This window comes from Dendrobates tinctorius, unplaced genomic scaffold, assembly GCF_039654945.1.
Source record: "Dendrobates tinctorius isolate UK_male_01 unplaced genomic scaffold, ASM3965494v1 ptg000003l, whole genome shotgun sequence".
Taxonomy (NCBI): domain Eukaryota; kingdom Metazoa; phylum Chordata; class Amphibia; order Anura; family Dendrobatidae; genus Dendrobates; species Dendrobates tinctorius.
Genome location: NW_027361671.1, coordinates 24,365,598 through 24,387,558, shown reverse-complemented (window position 1 = coordinate 24,387,558; position 21,961 = coordinate 24,365,598). Strand labels below are relative to the sequence as shown.

General features: G+C 42.3%; 1 protein-coding gene across 8 annotated transcripts in view; it reads left to right on the top strand.

Moving 5' to 3' along the window:
• Positions 1-21,961, top strand: part of ARB2A (ARB2 cotranscriptional regulator A) — a 663,887-nt gene that overhangs the window by 18,483 nt on the left and 623,443 nt on the right. The window contains exon 2 of one of the 8 annotated variants that reach the window (XM_073587597.1): positions 11,631-11,738. The exons of the other annotated variants lie outside the window; for them this stretch is intronic. The gene's annotated coding sequence lies outside the window, so the exon portion shown is untranslated. The remainder of the gene's footprint in view (positions 1-11,630; positions 11,739-21,961) is intronic. 8 annotated transcript variants of the gene reach the window in all.

Here is a 21,961-nt window from a genome sequence, read left to right as displayed (position 1 = left end):
ATAAAGGCCTCAAGCCCAGCACTCTAAAAGTCCAGGTTTCAGCCTTGAGCGCCTTCTTCGATTACCAGTTAGCTGCACATCCCTGGGTGATAAGGTTTATAAAAGCCACACAGCGCCTGCGCCCCACGATTAGGCAGCTCACCCCGCCATGGGACCTGGGCCTGGTACTTCGGTTCCTCTGCTCGGACACTTTCGCCCTTAGTGAGAAGATAGCCATCCCTGCTCTCACTCGTAAAACGGCCTTCCTAGTAGCCATTACCACGGCCAAAAGAATAGGGGAGATCCAGGCCCTATCCACTAAGGACCCATACCTCCAGATAAGAGAGGACCGTATAATCCTAAGGTTAGACCCGGCATTTACCCCGAAGGTAGCCTCTACAAGAAATCTGAACCAGGAGGTAGTGTTACCCTCTTTCTGCGATAATCCCCGAAATGAGAAGGAGCGGTGGCTCCACTCGCTAGACGTGAGGCGCGCAGTTATAGAATACCTAGAGGCCACCAATAGTTGGCATGTCGACCCGAACCTGTTCGTCCTCTTTGGAGGTAGGAATAAAGGGAAGAAAGCCTCTAAGGCGTCCATCGCGCGTTGGATTACCTCAGTAATCTCGGATGCCTACCAGGCTGAAGGCGCCAGCCCGCCAGATTCCTTAAAAGCCCACTCTACGAGGGCGGTATCGGCCTCATGGGCCGAGCGGGCGGGGGCGTCAGTTGATCAGATCTGTCGAGCGGCAACCTGGGCTAGTCTTAATACATTCTGCAAACACTACAAACTAGATGTGTTAGCTGGTCAACAAACCGCATTTGGGAGAAAAGTTCTCCAGGCGGTAATCCCACCCTGAGGAGGTGCTTTGGTACTCTCCATGGTGCTGTCAGGTGGACGTCCTGGAAAATAGGTATTAGACCTACCGGTAATGATGTTTCCAGGAGTCCATCCTGACAGCACGGTTAGTTCCCTCCCGGTTGTGTTATACTGCAATGTATTATGTCATGTCATATGCTGTAATATGATCGTTTCATTACACCGTTTCTAGTATCATCCACCTTGTGGTACTTGTCAAATCACTGAGGGAAAGGGGGTGGGACATGGCCTTTTAACCTCTCGTGTGCTTTCCTGTCCCTGTAAGGAGGAGGAGGACGTCCTCCATGGTGCTGTCAGGATGGACTCCTGGAAACATCATTACCGGTAGGTCTAATACCTATTTTTTAATTTCATTATTTTTTCCTAACTAAGGGGGTGATAACGTGGGGTTTGATTTATTATTTATGGCGGGTTTTTATGTTTGGCAGCTGTCACACGCTAAAAGACGTCAACTTTTCCCACAAAAAACAAGACCTCACATGACCTGTGGGCCAAAATATGGAAAAATTATAGCTCTCAAAATGTGGTGATGCAAAAACTTTTTTATTGCAAAAAAGTTTTTGCATCACCACATTTTGAGAGCTATAATTTTTCCATATTTTGGCCCACATGTCATGTGAGGTCTTGTTTTTTGCGGGAAAAGTTGACGTTTTTTATTGGTACCATTTTCATGCACATGACATTTTTTGATCACTTTTTATTCTGATTTTTGGGAGGCAGAATGAACAAAAAGCAGTAATTCATGAATTTCTTCTTTTTTTTTGGGGGGGTGTGTTTATATTGTTCCGCGTGTGGTAATATTGTTAAAGCAGTTTTATTATTCAGGTCAGTACGATTACGGCGATACCTCATTTATATCATTTTTTTATGTTTTGGCGCTTTTATACAATAAAAACTTTTTTTATATAAAAAAAATAATTATTTTTGCATCGCTTTATTCTGAGAGCTATAACTTTTTTTAAAATTTTTCCGGTGATGGAGCTGTATAGTGGCTTGTCTTTTGCGGAACAAGATGACTTTTTCAGCGGTACCACGTTTATTTATGATTCTTTTTGATTGCGTGTTATTCCACTTTTTGTTCGGCGGTATGATGATCACTAAATGGGTTAACTAGTGGGACAGTTTTATAGGTCAGGTCGTTACGGACGCAGCAATACTAAATATGTGCACTTTTACTATTTAGATTTTTATTTTTATTCAAATATTGATTTAATGATAAAATTTTTTATATTTTTACAAGTATATGTATGTGTGTGTGTGTGTGTATATGTGTGTGTGTGTGTGTATATATATATATATATATATATATATATATATATATATTTTTTTTTTATTTCATTCTTACTTCTACACTTTGTTTCACTATGGGACACTCATTTTGTGCAGGCTGATTGCTTCTACATCTGTATGCTATAGAAGCTGTAAGCGCTGCATGGATTTTACACTGCCATGAGAGACCTCCTGATCATCAGTGCGCATGTCAGGAAGTCTCTCATGTTTGGAGACCTGGATCATCGGATCTCCTTGGCAGCGATTGGGACCCTGCGTCATGCCGCGCGGGTCTCCGATCCAAAGGCAGAGGCCTCTGCCGGCTCTGGAACGCTGCAATAATGTTTGATCGCATTGTTCCGGGGGTTAACGTGCCAGGAGCGGTCTGTGACCGCTCCTGGCACCTAGTGTCGGGTGTCAGCTGTGAGAATCAGCTGACACCCAGCCGCACTCCCCATCCATAGGCAGTAAGTCCCAGGGCACATGGACGGGATAGTACATGCACTGTCAGAGATGGGTTGATGGCATTCTTTATATATTATGGTACAGTTGTATAGCTTGTACATTTGTTGCCTACTTCAGTTTGTACCAGTGCTGTGGAGTAAGGAAGCTAAACCTCCGACTCCTCAATTTCCCTGACTCGGACCCCACAGCACTGGTCACTACTGAGCATGTACATGAAGTGCAGCACAGATTCATCTCCGCTAAAAGCCGAGATCCTTAGATCAGGAGCAGAACAGACATTTATAGGACATTTCATAACTTTCACAAATTCTTATGAAAACATTTAAAAACACATCCTACCCAAGTTACTAGATATTTTAGGAGACGGTCCATTTTATACCAACTCTGACTCCGCAGCCCTGATTTGTACATAAAACCAACATTTTTAGCTGCAAATATTTTTTCATTCCTTTTTTTTCCTACTTTATTTTTATTATTTTTTTTTTGTTTTCCAATTGTCCCTGAAGAGTAATTTTGGTCTTCTGCCCTTCCCATTTAATAAAAAACAAAAAAACATTCAGCTGCAAAAAAAGCGATTGCGTTGGTGACCTCCTGGACCAGGCCATGATCGTCTTGGCAGCTCCACTGCTCATGGGCCACAGGATGCAGCCTCAGTGGCTTTGTGTTCGAGACCCCTGATATAGACCCACTAGAGGGCCAGCTCTGGGTTTATATAGTCTTTTGGAAAACAATTAATATTATGGGGCTTGTTTTTTTTGTAGTATGAGATGTGGTTTTTATCATTACCATTTGGAGCCCAAATTACTTTCTCATCTCTTAGTATATTCCATTTTTTTTTCTTGGGGAAAAGAGGTGATTTGAATATTTCAATTCTCTGTAGGTGACTTAAACCTGTGAAGACTTGTTCATTACACTGAAAGGTGGCAGTGTCTTGTAAAATGATGTATCTTCTTCAGAGGTGTATAAACTCGGCAGATACTCGGAGATTCAACAGCCATGATGATATGGTCTCCCTGCAGTTCTGTTGTGGGGGAGGACAGTGGAGGTCATTGTAAGGGATATCTCCCCTCTATTTTCAGCCTTTTAGTGGGTGTCAGATTGTCAGGTTGCTTTTAGTCACTTCTCAAAATGGTTAAAATAACTCCTCCAGTGATGGTCAGTGTGGCAGGAGGGTGAGGGCTGACTGCTGTGTGAGTTGAGATCTGGAAATGATCTCAATATAATAAGTTTGTCAGCTCTGCTGTCTCTCTACCACTAAAGGTACTGTCACACTAAGCGATATCGCTAGCAATATCGCTATAACTTGTGACGTTATAGCAATATTGCTAGCGACATCGCTGTGTCTGATACTTACCTACGACCCGCTCCCCCGCTGGTTATCGCTGATCGCGCGAGAACGTCCAGGACCGTTTCTCGTCGTCAGCTTCCTGCAGCGCTTCCTGTGGAGAGACGAGCGTGGATGCAGGATCGCCTAGTGTGACAGATAAGTAGCGTCCCCGCATCCCCAGCGATGTTGCTGGTGAGATCTGCCTGTGTGGCAGCTCACTAGCGACCACTTAGCGATGCACCAGCGATCCTGACCTCGTCATATCACTGGTCGGGATCGCTGGTACATCGCTAAGTGTGACAGTACCCTAAGTCTCCCCAACCTGTGGCTTGCAGGCCCATGATATATGGCTCGTGGCTGCCTGCCAGCTTGTTGCATTCGATCTAGCAAACAACTATGAAGAGCAGGTGCCCAGATGATGAGTTTTGTGAGGAGCCCTGCTCAAAGGAACAGATCTGAATGTGCATATTTTGGCCTTGAGCATTTGAAGGTAACTTAAAGGGGTTGTCCACTACTAGGACAAACCCCTTCTTGAGCTAAATGTTTGACCCCGATTAAAATTAAAAGCCTATACTTACCTCCCTTGCTGTCACCGTTTCAGCACTCGCGGTCCTGGGGCTCCCGTGCAGTTGCTATGACACATGAACCCCACACAATTCAACGCTAGCATCACTGTTCCTGCCCTCCGAGTCGGTAAGCCAAACCTCTGACTCTTCAATTTCCGTGACTCCGACTCCACAGCACTGGTCACTACTGAGCATGTACAAAAATTGCAGCACTGATTCATCTCATCTAAAAGCTGAGATCCTTAGATCAGGGACAGAAGAGACAATTAAAGGACATTTCATAACTTTCCCAAATTCATATAAAAAAATTTAGAGCACCTGCTGCATGGAACTACTGTACCCAATTTACTATGTATTTTAGAAGTCAGAGTTGGTCCGTTTTATACTGACTCAACCAATATGATCACAGACTCAGACTCGTCAGCCCTGTTAAGCTGGAGACAAGATGATGCTGTCAGAGGAGATGCTTGAAGATGGATACAACAGTGTGTTGGGAGTGCTTGATGGGAGAATTCTGAATGGGGGTATTGTGAAAACCTCTGGATCTTGGTATACTACCTTGGTGTGATTTCTGTTGAAAAACTTTGGCCGTCATTAAACCAGTAATGGGTTCTTTTGGTGTAGTTACTGTGAGGCAGACGAGAGCTGTATGTGGCTGGCGACCCTCTCTCAAAGCTGAATGTGGCTCTCAAGGTTAGAAAGTTTGGGGACCATTGTTCTACACGGTAGCTGCAGAGATCGATGAGGAGTGTGTGTTCTTTTCTCGCCTGTTACTTCACACTGCCTGATTATGATTGGTCATCCTCATGCAGGGGAAGAAATACACGGCTTCAGAAACAAAACTTTGACAACACCCAGTTCAACTTAAACATAAGTTATAGCCTAAAGTTTGCTAGCTAATATCTTTGCAACAAGGCATTGACATGTTGCGGAAACTGACCTCAACGATACGACCTTGTCAGGATCGCTGGTGCATCGCTACCAGCGATCAGCACCAGCGAGGATGCTGGTTTCTTAGGTAAATATTGGGTTACTAAGCGGCGCGCGTCACTTAGTTACCCGATGTGTACCTTTAGAAACCTGTGTCCTCGCGCTGGGAGCTGCCAGCACGCAGGTTTCTAAGGTACACATCGGGTAACTAAGTGATGCGCCCCGCATAGTAACCCGATATTTACCTTAGAGACCAGCTCCCAGCGCCTGCTTAGAGCTCTGGGAGCCTCGCTGATCGTTGGCTCCCGCTGCCTCTCGCAGTGATGCGCACTGGCCAGCGGGAGACCAGCGATCAAAAAACGGCCTTGCACGATCAGCGATACCCGGCGGGGGGCCGGTCGCTGATCCTCGTCACACACAGCGATCTCGCTAGTGAAATTGCTGTGGCGTCACAAAATCAGCGATCTCACTAGCGAGATTGCTGTGTGTGACGGGGCCTTTAGGCTACGTTTATGCTTTTTTTTTTTTTTTTTTTGTGTATAGTCTGAGGTCCCCTGGTACAGACACATTACATTGCTGCTGAACACCATCACTCTTTCTGCAGTGCAATGAGGGCAAAATCTAACTTTACCTTTTGTCCTGAACTAGATTTTTCTTTGACTCTTTTGCTTTGACTTCTGATGTGTTTATTACATTACACGAGAGTAATACAGTTTGATCGCTATGAATTTCCCTCTTCCCCTGCCCTCTGACCATATGACAATGCAGAGCGTATTCTGCTGGTAATGGTGCGTCTTTTATGATCTGTGTGATCTGGAGGGGCATCTGGGTCAGGCATAACTTAAACTTTTAGAGCTGAATCAAATCAATTTTATGTTGCTGAAACCACTTTTATGACCCGAGGACAATGCAATGTCTTACTACTTCCATAGGGAAGTTGTTCAATCGTTTTTAGGTTTTTTTTTTTTTTTTTTTCCCCCTCTTATGTCCGATAGTATATAGAGTGGGGAATACACAGGTGCTTCTCACAAAATTAGAAAATCATCAAAAAGTTAACTTATTTCCGTTTTTCAATACAAAAAGTGAAACTCGTGAAGCATATAGTCATTGCAAACAGAGTGATTTATTTCAAGTGTTTATTTCTGTTAAAGTTGATTGTCAGGAAATATGAAGTATTTCGTATTGTTCCAGTTACACCTCCAGAACTTTCCACTGCATCTACGGGGTTTGACATGCTGCCCCATCCCCCTCATGAAGCTGTAGCCCCCCCATCCCTCTTTCTCCCTGTTGGAATGGCACGTCGCGGCAGTCTCTTTGCCTGCGTGTAATTCTACCCCACTCTTGCCCCTTCCTCGGGAATGTGGTTGGGATCTGCTAACTCAGCCTTTGTGTAAAAGTGCATGATTCCTTTTGTTTATTTCAGATCGAATATACGGTAATTTTTTTTTTGTTAAAAAAAAGTTAAATGTTCATATTTTTTTTTTTAAACATTCAAAAAATTCCTGTGAAGCACCTGAAGGGTTAATAAACTTCTTGAATGTGGTTTTGAGCACCTTGAGGGGTGCAGTTTTTAGAATGGTGTCACTTTTGGGTATTTTCTATCATATAGACCCCTCAAAGTGACTTCAAATGTGATGTGGTCCGTAAAAAATAAAATGGTGTTGCAAAAATGAGAAATGGCTGGTTAACTTTTAACCCTTATAACTTCCTAACAAAAAAAAATTTTGGTTCCAAAATTGTGCTGATGTAAAGTAAACATGTGGGAAATGTTACTTATTAAGTTTTTTGTGTGCCATATCTCTGTGATTTAAGGGCATAAAAAAAATCGAAGTTGGAAAACTGCGAAATTTTCTACATTTTCGCCAAATTTCCATTTTTTTCACAAATAAACGCAAGTTATTTGAATGAAATTTTACCACTAACATGAAGTACATTATGTCACGAGAAAACAATGTCAGAATCACCGGGATCCATGGAAGAGTGCCAGAGTTATTACCTCATAAAGGGACAGTGGTCAGAATTGTAAAAATTGGCCCGGTCATGAACGTGCAAACCACCCTTGGGGGTAAAGGGTTTAAAGACAATAAAAACCCAAAAGTCATTATTTCAGTAAATTAGAAAAATTAAGAAAAAACACCTGCAAAGGCTTCCTAAGTGTTTTAAAAAGGTCATTCTGTTTCATTAGGCTCCACTGTCATGGGAAAGACTGCTGACTTGACAGATGTCCAGAAGGCAGTCATTGACACACTCCACAAGGAGGGTAAACCACAAAAGGTCAACTCTGAACTCTGCTCAGAGTGCTGTATCCAAGCCTATTAATGAAAAGTTAAGTAGAAGGAAAAAGTGTGGTAGAAAGAGGTGCACAAGGTTCTGGGATAGCCGGAGCCTTGAAAGGATTGTTAAGAAAAGGCCATTCAAAAAATTTGGGGGAGATTCAAAAGAAGTGGACTGCTGCTGGAGTCATTGCTTCAAGAGCCACCACACACAGACGTATCCAGGACATGGGCTACAAGTGTCGCATTCCTTATGTCAAGCTCCTCATGACCAATAGACAATGCCAAAAGTGACTTACCTGGGCCAAGGAGAAAAAGAACTGGACTGTATCTCAGTGGTCCAAGGTGGTGTTTTTAGATGAAAATAAATTTTGCATTTTATTTGGAAATCAAGGTCCCAGAGTCTGGAGGAAGAGTGGAGAGGCACACAATCCAAGCTGCTTGAGGTCTAGTGTGAAGTTTCCACAATCAGTGATGGTTTTAGGAACCATGTCATCTGCTGGTATAGGTACACTGTGTTTTATTAAGACCAAAGTCAGCGCAGCCGTCTACCAGGAAATTTTAGAGCATTTTATGCTTCCCTCTATCGACAAGCTTTTGGAGATGGAAAATTTGTTCCCAGCAAGACTTGGCACCTGTCCACACTGCCAAAAGTACCAATACCTGGTTTAAAAAACAGTATCATTATGCTAGATTGGCCAGCAAACTCGCCTGTCCTTAATGCCATAAAGAATCTATGGGGTATTGTGAAGTGGAAGATGACAGACACCAGATGCAACAATGCAGACGAGCTGAAGGCTGCTATCAAAGCAAACTGGGCTTCCATAACACCTCAGCACTGCCACAGGCTGATCGCCTCCATGCCATGCCGCATTGATGCAGTAATTGATGCAAAAGGAGCCCTGACCATTTACTGAACATGCATTTCAGTAGGACAACATTTCAGATTTTAAAATAATTTTTCAAGCTGGTGTTATAAACTATTCTAATTTAGGGTGGTTTCGGACTTGCGTTGAGGAGGGCTGCGGATGGCAGCCTACTTCCTCCTTTCCTCCGTGAAGCTCTGCCCACGCTCCGCCTACTGCCGCAATCGTCCAGCGTTTTCCCTGCGTATCTGTCACGAGCGCTTTGGAGGTGACAGGCTATCCTGCGTCAGGCCTCAGAAGGTCTGAGCGCCTGTCCATACAGACTGCTCCCTGAACCGTCGACCTCCTGCCCTGAGAAGTTTGGATCTATTTAGTTAGTGGCTCAGCTGTGACCCAGTGCGGGTAATAGCTTCATTTCAACTTCTGCTTGCTAGAGTGTTGGACCTTCTCAGAGTGCTCCAGTTTGGTGTCTGGAATCCCTCTTCTGGTATCCGTATCTGGCGATTCAGCTAAGTGTTCCCCTGTTCGTCTCACCTTACAGTCTTTAGTATAGCGGAGACTGCCTAGCGCGCATCTCCCCCCATTCCCTATTCAAGACTAGGCCCCAGGGAGATTCAGGGCCTCAGGTTCCCGCTTGGCGATTGGTGAGGAACCAATATAGGGACCCGGTAGGAGTTGTAGGGAGAGATTAGATCTAGCCTAGGGGTCTCCAAATCCTTTCCTTAGTGTCTGGGCCCCTTTCCCTATTTCCCTTTGTTACACTTGGTTTTCCCTCACCGTGCGTGACAGTACCTTTCTTTAACGTTGGGTATGTAGGGACATGTGTTGCATGCGGATGCGTCTGCATGCGGCGATTTGACATGTGCGGCGACCGCACGGAAATGCAATTTTTTTTCTCTTCACTTCCCAATGTTATAAAATTCTGTGACACACCGGTAGTATCAGTATGATCACTGCACACTTAAATGAATTCCTTGAGAGGTGTGTTTTGTGAAATAGGGTCACTTATGAGGGGTTGTGCTGTTCTGGCACCTCAGGGGCTCTCCCAGTGGGTCATAGCACCTGCAAATCATAACAACCAAATCTGCACTATAATATGGCACTCCTTCTTTTCTGAGATTTGCACTGTGCCTGAAAAGTATTTCCTGATTACCTGTAGGGTATTGGGGCACTCAGGAGAAATGGATCTCAAAGTTTGTTGTGCAGTTTCCCCTATTAGCTCTTGTAAAAATTATCCTATTTTCCCATGAGGAAATGTAAAATCTTAGGTCAAAACAACATTTTAGTGATAAAAATGTAATTATTCTTTCTTTGTCACCCAATGAAAATTCTGTGAGGCATTGAGTCAATATGCTGACTGCACCCTTAGATGAATTCATTGAAGAGTGTAGTTTGTAAAGTGAGGTCATTTTCAGAAGGTTCTGCTTTTTTGGCACCTCAGGAGCTCTGCTAATGTAACATGTCACTCTCAAACCATTCCACAAAATCTGCAATCCAATATGGCGCTCCTTCCCTTCTGAGCTTTCCTCTGTGCCTCAAAAGTAGTTTTCGACCACATAAGGAAAATTGACATACTCAGAAATTGCGTAACAAATTGTAGCACTGGTTTTCTCCTACTACCCCTTCTGAAAATCAAAAACTTAAGCCAATGCGACATTTTAGTGGAAAAAATTGTAATTTTCCATTTACTCAGCCAAATGTTATACAATTCCGTGCATCGCCTAAGGTTTAAAAATGCTCACTACACTGCTAGATGAATTCATTTAGAGGTGACATTTTCAAAATGGGGTCACTTGTGAGGGGTTTCCACAGTTTAGGCACAACAGGGGCTCTGCAAATGCAACATGACATCCGTTATCGATTCCACACACTTTTTTGTTCCAAAAGACAAATGGCACTCCTTTCCTTCCGAGCTCTGCCATGCACCCAAACTGTAGTTTTCCACCACATATGGGGTATTGGCGCACTCGAGAATTTACACCCAATTTTGTGGTCTATGTTAAGCACTTTGAGGGGTGCAGTTTTTAAAATATCACTTTAATACCCCGCCCCCCCAAAAAAAAAATTACAAATTGCAGGTTGTGATGAAAACGGTATATGTATCCTACAAAGATAGCTGTGTTAACCGCAGCTTGTCCTGCAACAAGTGTATCCACTGAGAAATTAAACTTTTTGAATCTCAAAATATGGCAATTATTTTATTTCAGTAAGCTTTTTTTTTTTTTAAGCAAACGTAATAAATACAAACAAATTTAAACATAAGTAAAACTACTTTGGTATTGTTATATTTGTACTGTCCGACAGAATAAAGTTAACATTTTATTTGCACAGTCTGAAATAGTAAAAAAACAAAAAAAAACAAAACAAATTAAAATAGTTGGCAAAATTCTATTTAGTTTTTTTTCTATTCCTCTCATAAGAGTTAATAAAAGGTACATTAGTTAATCAGCTACATGTACCTCAACATGTGGCCAATTACAAATATAGTTCATCCCTCAAAAACCATGCTCTCGTATGGCTACAACGAAGATAGAAAAAAGTTGTGGATCTTGCAAAGTGACAATAATAATAAACAAACAAATGAACTAAAAATGAGAAAAATGCTTTGTCCTAAGGCTATGTTTACATTGCGTTTTTGCTGCCTTTTTAATGTAAATGTTAAGCTGGGTTTTACAGCACCAGCAAAAGTTAAGAGATTTCAGAAATCTCACGCACACACATTGGTTTTTTTTATTCCTGACTGAATTGGAAAACGGCTGCGTTTTTGAAGACTGCAGGATGTCCCTTCTTTCAGCGTTTTTTCACCCATAGTAAGTGCAAAAACTCAGCCAAAAACGCAGATATCAGGTTCAACTGTGTTTTTGGTGACCTAAAGCAGGTATAGCACTATGTGATACACATTTATTTTTGTAAATTTCCCAAGTTTAATTCTTAGACTGTAAGCCTGCGCTTGTAGGGTCCTTTCTCCTCCTGTACCAGTGGTTGACTCGTTTTTGTTCAAGATGACTAATTTTGTGATCCTAAAAAATGCAGCAAAAACTCAGCAGAATCTGCTTTTTTTTTTTTTTTTTGTAGGCAGCTTCATAACTGCCAAGGGAGCAGATTTTGGCTGCAGAAATAAACAGTAAAAACGCAACGTGTGAACACAGCCTAAAGGCCCAAAATGGGCGAGCCTTGATGCAGGTAAGTCTTTAACGACATATGACGTATACGGTATTTACGTCATATGTTGTGTCCCTGACTTTGATGCTGGCTCACACTGAGCCCCCATCTTTCTCGCACATGATGTCGATTTAATCAGTCCTCATGTGCTTTAATAGCCGCAGGTGGTCGCAGCTTTAGGGTATGTGCACACGTTGCGGATATGTCTGCGGATTTTTCCGTGCGGAATCTGCCTGCATTTTACCTGCGGATTTCACCTGCATTTTTACGCTTGCAGATTCCTATAATGGAATAGGTGTTAAACCGCTGCGGAACAGCTTAAGGCCTCTTTCACACATCAGTATTTCATCAGTATTTGTATGCCAAAACCAGGAGTGTCTCCAAAATAAGGAACAGGAGTCAGTCTTTCAATTATATTTTTTTCTCGGTAAGTTCCATTCTTGACTTTGGCATACAAACACTGATGCAAAATACTGACATGTGAATGAGCCTTAAATCTGAGTGAAAATTTGGAATCCATTTAATTTTTTTTTTAACAAAAGTTTCATTTTATTTCCAGAGCATTTTTTTTTCTACCATGTCTGCAAATATTAAGTAGTGGTGTGGTGCTCTGCTCCCTAACTCTGTAATTCTAGCCTGCACCTATTTGAAGGGATTCTTTAGGTAATGAAACCCTTGATTTAGTGCTGCTGGCTTTTTGTGCACCCACGCCATTTACGGATGATGCAGCGTAAGCGCCAGCGTGCCTCTGTATTATGTTTATTTCTCGATGCACAAAAGGTAGAAAGATCCATACTTAAGTACTGTGCAGTTTACAAAATATAAGGCCCCCTGCAAAGCCGTCTAAATCTTCGGAAAGTGGAATATTTTCACGCATGCTGTGCTTTATTTTTGTAATTGGGTTTTTAGGTTCATAGTGGGAGGTATGTTTTGAGCGGGCACCTATTTTTATAAAGCAGCCCTGCTGTGACAGTAATTTGGAAACATGTAATCCCTAAGCTTTGAATTCTATGTAGGATTTCTTGCAGAGTTTAGCTGATTGTCCTGATTGTGTGAATGATCAACTTGCCTAATGATATAGTACTCCAGACAGGGGACTTCTGTGCTGCAAGCACCTGCTACTTGTGCTGCATATATTGTCTGCAGCTTCACAAAGGTTTTAATGGAGCGACTGGTTAGAAGCCAGTGTAAAACAAAAGAGAAAGCGCTCTCTAACCGTCCACAATCAACAGGATATAGCGTATGTTGGTGTCTGTGCATGCAGGCTTATGAATGTTAAGGCTATTGCTCTTTCGATATGCCACTTGCCAAAGTGTCTATTTCCCATCATCCGTTCCAAGGGAATGTGCCATCAGAGAATGACCTATTGTGTAAATCGGGTTATGTTAAATGTATTTTTTTTTCTCAATTATTTTAATATCACAATCTGTATTTAAAAAAAAAAAAAAAGGGGGGGGGAATTAAAAAAATACATATCTAGTAACTTTCACTCTCGGCACTAGGGCTATTGTAGACTTAAAGGGGTTGTCTACTAATTGGACAACCCCTTTTCAATTGCTATATTTTCTCCTATAAAATAAAAACGGCCTGATCTCTCTTCTGTTGCCGGCGCCTTAATAGTGTCCACGTCCCTGGACTTGCCTGACTTTGTCACGCAAGTACTGCGGCCATTCAACCACCGCTAATGAGCACTTCATTCTCCCTTCGTTTGGACTAAACAGACACTTAGAAGAAGTGAGGGCTGCTTCTGCTCTTTGACCCCCGTCTAGGTGTCCGTTGACTGGCTGCAAGGCTCAAAAGTGTGACGTGAGCTCCAAGACACTTCGAGCCCATAATGTTGGAACGGCGCTGGCACTGAATGGGGAGTACATGCTGTTTATTTTAAAAGGAGGAATACAGCAATTGAAAAGCAATTGTCCGAGTAGTTGACAACCCCTCTATATGTCCTATTCTTTTAGGAAAAACACTACTACATTAGCAGCAAATAGACTGATCTCTTGTATTGAAGCATGTAATGAGCATGTGTAAAGGTCACTGTGAAGGGAGTGGGAGTTGAGTTGTCATCATCTAGCTTGAATGGTGGATCCTGTGTCATCAGCTGTGTAAGGAGCTGTAAGGTATAAAGCTTCAAACCTCCCCACCTTACTCTCCCATACACATTAGACTAAATATGGCTCAACCTGATAATATTCATGGGATCAGCTAACAGTCTAAAGTGTATGGGTTCTTTTGTGTCGGGGAATGAATAGTGATGAGCAAGTATACTCGTTGCTCAGGTTGTCCCGAGCATGCTCGGGTGTCCTCCGAGTACTTTGTCGTGCTCAGAGATTCAGCTGCATGATTTGCGACTTGTAGACAGGCTGAATACATGGTGGGAATTCCCTAACAAACAGGCCACCCCCACATGTATTCAGGCTGTCTAGCAGTTGCAAATCATGCAGCTGAGACGACGAAAACTAAATCTCCGAGCACGCCAAAATACTCTGAGGACACCCGAGCATGCTCGGGAAAACCCGAGCAACGAGTATACTTGCTCATCACTAGGAATGAACCATCCTGCCTGCGGTGTTATAGGCAGCCAATCCTTTGATTTTCCCTGGAGAGAAACTACCTCTAGAGGAGTCTGGCTGGCAGCAGCTTTCTCAGAGAAAGCATGAGCACTGAGTGCTCCTGTGTATGGGGCAATGAGGATAGATCACTATTGGCCGAGCAGTTTTATGCGTCATTGTAATTCAGGCTGTGTTGATAATGAGACTTTTGAAACGTTTTTATGATATAGCAAGTATGTAAATTGCAAAATATCACTTTTTTTTTTCAATTTTTTTTTTTTTTTGTAAATGCAGGTTGATGTATGGACAAAAAAATGTGGCCCAAAAGATTTTAGAAATGCATTTAAAGTGGATATCCACTAGTGTTAGCACTGATGACCTTTTGTCAGGATAGGTCATCAGTGTCTGATCTGTCGGGGTCTGACAGCCGGCACCCCCCCCCTTATCAGCTGATCTTGGAGACTGCAGCGGCGGCCAGCTGGTAGTACTCACTTGCGAAGTTACTCCATCTTCTGATGGTGGCGCTACACATCCGCCTCCTATTCAAATCAATAGGGGGTGGATGTGCAGCACCCTGCCTCGGCCACTATCAGAAGACTGCCTGCTTGGCAAGTGAGTACTTCCGGGTGGCAGCTGACACTGATAACAGCTGATTGGCGGGGCTGCAGGGTGTCGGACCCCAATCGATCAGACATTGATGACCTATCCTAATAATCAGCAATCCTAAAGTAATGGACAACCTCTTTAAAGCAAAAACCTGATTTGTAGCATAATTCTAGTGATTTATTTTTTTTTCTCTTTTAACATCATGTGTGAAAGTGTCATGAAGATAACACTCATCAGTCGCCATTTTCTCCCGGTTTCAGGTCTCTTCCTGTATCATGTGACCACATTTCTGACCTGCCAAATCACACCGTGGTTGCTGTGTGTAGCGGAGGTCACTTTTTGAATGTTCTCATTGCACGTCTATGAGGTTGAGAATGAGGCATTAAGTTACAGATGCGGTCACATGGTGCTGCTGCGGGCCTGATATCGGGGGAACACTGTTACTGGTGATCTGATGCTTCCTTTATCACACATCCATAATGCCTAACCACAAATGGGCAAATGAAATAATTTAGATATCATTGGAGTGATTCAATTCATTTTTTGATTATACATTCCCTCTAAATATCCCTAATTTATACTAAATGGGAGTCATTATCTGTACCAATCCAAAATAAAATAAAAAAGGCACAATCCTCTGTCACTTGTTGCAAGACAGTTATTTTAAATAATTCACAGACCCGTTTTCACAAAACACTTCTTGAGAGCTGCAGCAGTGCCCCCACAAATATCAGTCAGCCATGGTGTCTGCATGAATTACAGGGCCTAGCAAAATAACCCTCCCAAGTAAACATGTCTGCCACAATACACTCCCCAGTGTTAGTGACTGTAGTGCTACTACTTGATTCTTTCCTCCAACTTAATAACACCATCTTAATCCCATCACCTTAAAAGGAAGTCTGTCAGTAAGATCCAGAGCTGTCTATATTATCCTGTAGGTCATAGAAAGTAGAATAAAATGATACCTTAACATCGATGATCCAATGTCTTATTTAAGAGAAATCCATGTTTTTCTTAATATGCAAATGAGCTGTTAAGATCTCTGGGCCAGATATATATCTCCCTGGGAATTTGCCTCCAGAGGTTATTTTAAATGAAAGGGAGCGTTACCAGTGCAAGGCATGTAATGACTGACAGTCCGCTATCCTGATCTACATGTCTCTCACTTGGGCGCTTTCATTTAAAATAAGCTCTGAAGGCATATTTTCACTGAGATTTATGTCTGGCCCATTGTTCTTAACAGCTAATTTGCCAATTAAATTAGTTTTTTTCCGGAATAAGACCTCAGATTGGAGATATTGTGGTATAATTTTATTCAGCTTCCTGTGATATGCATACCTCTTTTTGATGGCTTAGGAGGGTTGATCCTACTGACAGATGCCCTTTATTGACACGGATCAGTGGGGTGCCAGCCAGGAGCTGGACCCACACCACAGTCTGATATTGCTGACCTTCCCTGAAAGAGGTTCTTGGGGAATAAATTACAAAAGGCAATGTCCATAACAAATTATAAATAATTTTAGTTAGCAAATAACGCTTGTTTTGCCTAGCAATATAATCATAATAGAATTACTCTGTCTTGTTACACTCACAGACCCTTGTCCTAAAATGTTAAACGGACAGGAGCCTGTGAGCGAGTGCAGAAGGAGCTCTGCTGCTGTGACCTGGAGATGCCTGTGCCATATACTGTTGAGCTATCTTCGGGTCACAGCAGCAGATCTCCTTCTGCACTCGCTCATAGGCTCCTGTCCGCTTAACGTTTTAGGACCAGTTTCTGTCAATGTAACACAGCTGTGTATAATGTAAATCTATGCTGATAATGTCTTTAGACAAAATGAACGTGATTTGCATTTTTTGGGAATTTTTGGACCTTTTCTTTAATGACGATCCACACTTATCCCTCTAGATGATTATGCCCAGTCAGTAGATCTTATTTTTATATCTGCTGGAGGTAAAAAGGGCGATATATCTTGTTTGTGCACTGTCGACAGTCTGCCAAATGTCTGGTGCATCACACTTAAACTGCTTTATGTAACCAGCTGACACGTTGCAGGTCATTTCATCCAGTTGAAATCATTCTTCTCTAGCAGTCGGGATCCTTTCTTATACAGTAAATCACATATCCCAGAGGATTCAACCTTACACGTAGCATCTTCAGTCCTTTTGTCTTCCTCACCCTATCTCACAGCATCGTTGCCCCCTTCAGGGAGGCATCATTGACAGGCAGAAAAAATAAGATACAATGGAGACGGACAGCAGGCTGGATGAGATGTGGCTGGAAACACACTGACACCGTTCCTGACAGCCAGGCACGCTTCTACAGTGACAGACTGAATTGTATATGGTGACAGACCTGCTCAGTCAGTGTAAGGATTACTGATGATCATCATATGTATTTTTGGGGTCTAGCGGGACTTGACAGATTTTCCGCTGCTCTGGCACACTGAGCTGGCTATTAGTGATCCATAGCCGAGTCTTTCACTTTATTCCACATTCTATAGAGCAGCATGAATGAAGCCTAAAGAAACTGTATGACCTGAATTCTGGCCAGGCTTTCCAGCTGTTCTAGTCAGTTACTGGCTGGAAAATGACCGGACTGAATATGCAAGGCTAGAAAAGATGCCTGCAGATCTATCCTAGCCGATGTATTACCAAGCACTGTCTACTAGGAAATCAGGTTCTAAAAAGTTGCAGAAACAAACTATCCAGTAGATCTGAGAATGTTTGGTTTTATGATGACGTGGTGTTATTTATGGAGGTCCGATCTTTGGACCCCTACCCAACCCTGAGCATTTAGCTTTCACAATGCTGATTAAGCACTGTGCCTCTTTCACTGTTTAATATTCGGATTCTGAAGACATACTGCATGTAAAAATAATAAAAATCATTAGTACATACATAATTTAAAAGGACAGGCATATAATGTAATATACTCACATTCTTGACGCTGATAGAAGATGGGTTCCTTGGTGACTGTCTGCTCTCCAATCTGTCAGTGTAGTAGTGGCAGAGTTTTGGCAGGCACCTCCTTTATATAGACTTTTTTTTTTTGACTTTAGAAGTTTATAACTAGTACAACAAGTGGACACCACCAAAAAACGCAGCGCTAAAAAAACGCATACATGCGCATGCCAGTGCGCACGTATGCGCATCCATAGGCTATAATGGCCATTTTTAGCGCAAAACGTGCGCATACGTGCGCATGCGCTTTTTTGCAGGACCAAAAAATGCAACATGTAGCGTCTGTAAAATACAAACGCACACCCCAAAAAAACGCAGCGCATGAAAATCGCATACGTGCGCATGCAAGCGCGCAGGTATGCGCACCCATGTTAAATATAGGGGAAAAAACGCATGCGCACGTATGCGTTTTTTTCAAGCACAAAAAAACGCAAATGTGAAACCAGCCTTACCCTGTATAGTACCTTCAGTCCACCCTCTCCAGATCTCTTCACGGTGGGTGGGTTGGAAATCAATATTGCTGTCTCCTTTCTTTTTAGGATTGGTGGGAATTGCCAACATTAGACCCTTTTTATTGGGTTATAACCTCCTTGTAAAGGTGTGACATATACCTTTTAGGTGCAGAAATATTTTTGGACAGCGGCAGTCTTTGTGATTTGGGCTCTCCATGCCATTATTTTTTATTTGAATGAAACCCCTCAGATGCAATTGAAATGGAGACTAACAAGTTTAATTAAAGGGGTTCATCATAAATATACTGTGACATGTTTCGGAATTGCATACATTATTATTTTTTTTTTTTTTTTTTTTTTTTACAAAGTACAAATTACCTTTACCATATTTTTTTTTAAGTTAATTTTTAATACATTGCATAATGAATCCTTTGCAGGCAATGACTTCCTGAAGTCTGAAAGCCATGGACATCACCAAACGCTGGGCTTCCACTCTGTGATGCTTTGAGAGGCCTTGACTTTAGTTGTTGCTTGTGGATCTTTAAGTTTTTTCTTAATCATGTGAAATGCTGCTCGATGGGGTTGAGATCTGGTGATTAACTCACCTATTGCAGAATATTCCCCTTATGTACAATTAAAAACTGTGTTGCTTGCCAAGTATTTTTTGGGTCATTTTACATCTGTACTTAAAAGCGTCGTCCCATCAAGCTTGCTGGATTTCGTTCAATCTGAGCAGAAATTATAGTCGTGTACACCTGAGAATTCATCCGGCTGCTTCTGTGTTCAGTCACATCATCCATAAGTACTAGTGACCCAGCACCACTGGAAGCCATGAATGCCCAAGCCATTGCACTGCCTCCATTTATGTTTTACAGAGGATGTGGTTGATCTTGGTTTCATTTGTTCAAAGAATGCTTTTCCATAACTTGGCATGGCTTCTTCAAATGTTTTTTTTTTTTTTTCTTCAAATTCTAATCTTGCCTTTCTATTTTTAAGGCTGATTAATGGTTTGTACCTTGTGGTGAACCCTCTGTGTTTGATCTTCTCTTTATGGTAGACTTACAGTGGGTACGGAAAATATTGAGACCCCTTTAAATTTTTCACTCTTTGTTTCATTGCAGCCGTTTGGTAGATTCAAAAAAGTTCATTTTTTTTCTCATTAATGTACACTCTGCACCTCATTTTGATTGAAAAAAAGCAGAAATTTAGAATTTTTTGTACATTAATTTAAAAAAGAAAAACTGAAATATTACATGGTCATAAGTATTCAGACCCTTTGCTCAGGCACTCATATTTAAGTCACATGCTGTCCATTTCCCTGTGATCCTCCTTGAGATGGTTCTATTCCTTCATTGGAGTCCAGCTGTGTGTAATGAAACTGATAGGACTTGATTTTAATGGCACACACCTGTCTATATAAGAAGTCACCGCTCACAGTGCAAATCAGACCAAATGATAATCATCAGGTCAAAAGAAATGGACAAGGAGCTCAGAGACAGAATTGTGGCAAGGCACAGATCTGGCCAAGGTTACAAAAGAATTTCTGCAGTACTCAAGGTTCCTAAGAGCACAGTGGCCTCCATAATTCTTAAATGGAAGAAGTTTGGGACCACCAAAAGTCTTCCTAGACCTTGCCATCCAGCCAAACTGAACAATCGTGGGAAAAGAGCCTTGGTGAGAGAGGTAAACCCCAAGATCACTGTTGCTGAGCTCCAGAGATGCAGTAGGGAGATGGGAGAAAGTTCCACAAAGTCAACTATCACTGTAGCCCTCCACCAGTCGGGCCTTTATGGCAGATTGGCCCGATGGAAGCCTCTCCTCAGTGCAAGACATATGAAAGTCCGCATAGAATTTGCTAAAAAAAAAAAAAAAAAAAAGATTCTTTTGTCTGATGAGAGGAATATAGAACTTTTTGGTAATAATTCTAAAGTGGTATGTGTGGCGAAAACCAGGCACTGCTCATCACCTGCCCAATACAATCCCAACAGTGAAACATGGTGGTGGCAGCATCATGCTGCAGGGGTGTTTTTCCAGCTGCAGGGTTAGGACGACTGGTTGCAATTGAAGGAAACATGAATGAGGCCAAGTACAGAGATATCCTGGATGAAAACCTCTTCCAGAGAGCTCTGGAACTCAGACTTGGCCGAAGGTTCACCTTCCAACAAGACAATGACCCTAAGCACATGGCTAAAATAACAAAGGAGTGGCTTCAGAACAACTCTGTGACCATTGTTGACTGGTCCAGCCAGAGCCCTGACCTAAACCCAATTGAGCATCTCTGGAGAGACCTGAAAATGGCAATCCACCAATGTTCATCATCCAACCTGACGGAATTGGCGAGGATCCCAAAATCCAGGTGTGAAAAACTTGTTGCATCATTCCCAAGACGACTCATGGCTGTACTAGCTCAAAAGGGTGCTTCTACTCAATACTGAGAAAAGGGTCTGAATACTTATGACCATGTGATATTTCAGTTTTTTATTTTTCAATAAATTTGCAAAAATTTCTACATTTGTTTTTTTTTCAGTCAAGATGGGGAGCAGAGTGTACATTAATGAGAAAAAAAAAGTTTGTTTCATTGCAGCCATTTGGTACAGTGGGGAAAAGAAGTATTTAGCCGGCCACCAATTGTGCAAATTCTCCCACTTAAAAAGATGAGAGGCCTGTAATTGACATCTTAGGTAGACCTCAACTATGAGAGTCAAAATGAGAAAACAAATCCAGAAAATTACCTTGTCCGATTTGCCAAGATTTACTTTGCAAATTATGGTGGAAAATAAGTAATTGGTCATTAACAAAAGTTCATCTCAATATTTTGTTATATATCCTTTGTTGGCAATGATAGAGGTCAAACGTTTTCTGTAAGTCTTCACAAGGTTGGCGCACACTATTGGTGATAGGTTGGCCCAATCCTCCATGCAGATCTCCTCTACAGCAGGGATGTTTTGAGCTTGTTGCTGGGCAACATGGACTTTCAAATCCCTCCAAATTTTTCTATGGGGCTGAGATCTGGAGACTGGCTAGGCCACTCCAGGACCTTTTATGTGCTTTTTTCGAAGCCATTCCTTCGATGCCCTGGCGGTGTGCTTTGAATCATTATCATGTTGAAAGACCCATCCACATTTCATCTTCAATGCTCTTGCTGATGGAAGGAGATTTCCACTCAAAATCTCACGATACATGGCCTCATTCATTCTTTCATGTACACGGATCAATCGTTCTGGTCCCTTTTGCAGAGAAGCAGCCCCAAAGCATAATGTTGCCACCCGCATGCTTCACTGTAGGTATGGTGTTCTTTGGATGCAACTCTGCATTCTGTCTCCTCCAAACACGACGAGTTTTGTTTCTACAGTACCAAACAGTTCTACTTTGGTTTCAAGAGACCATGTGACTTTCTCCTAATACTCTTCTGGATAAGGCTGGTTTCACATTAGCGTTTTTTAGCGCAGCGCCCCTATGTTTAACATGGCGGGCACATGGTCTATCATTTGCACGCGTTCGTACGCTTTTTCGTGCGCATGCGTTTTTTGTAGTGTGCGCCTAGGCACGCCGGACGCAACCTGTTGCATTTTGTGTCCGTCCAACCTGTGTCAAAAACCCGCTTGCGCACGGAATGCGACAAAATAACACATTGCAGTCTATGGGAACACAGGCGTGCGCATCGATATGCGCACGC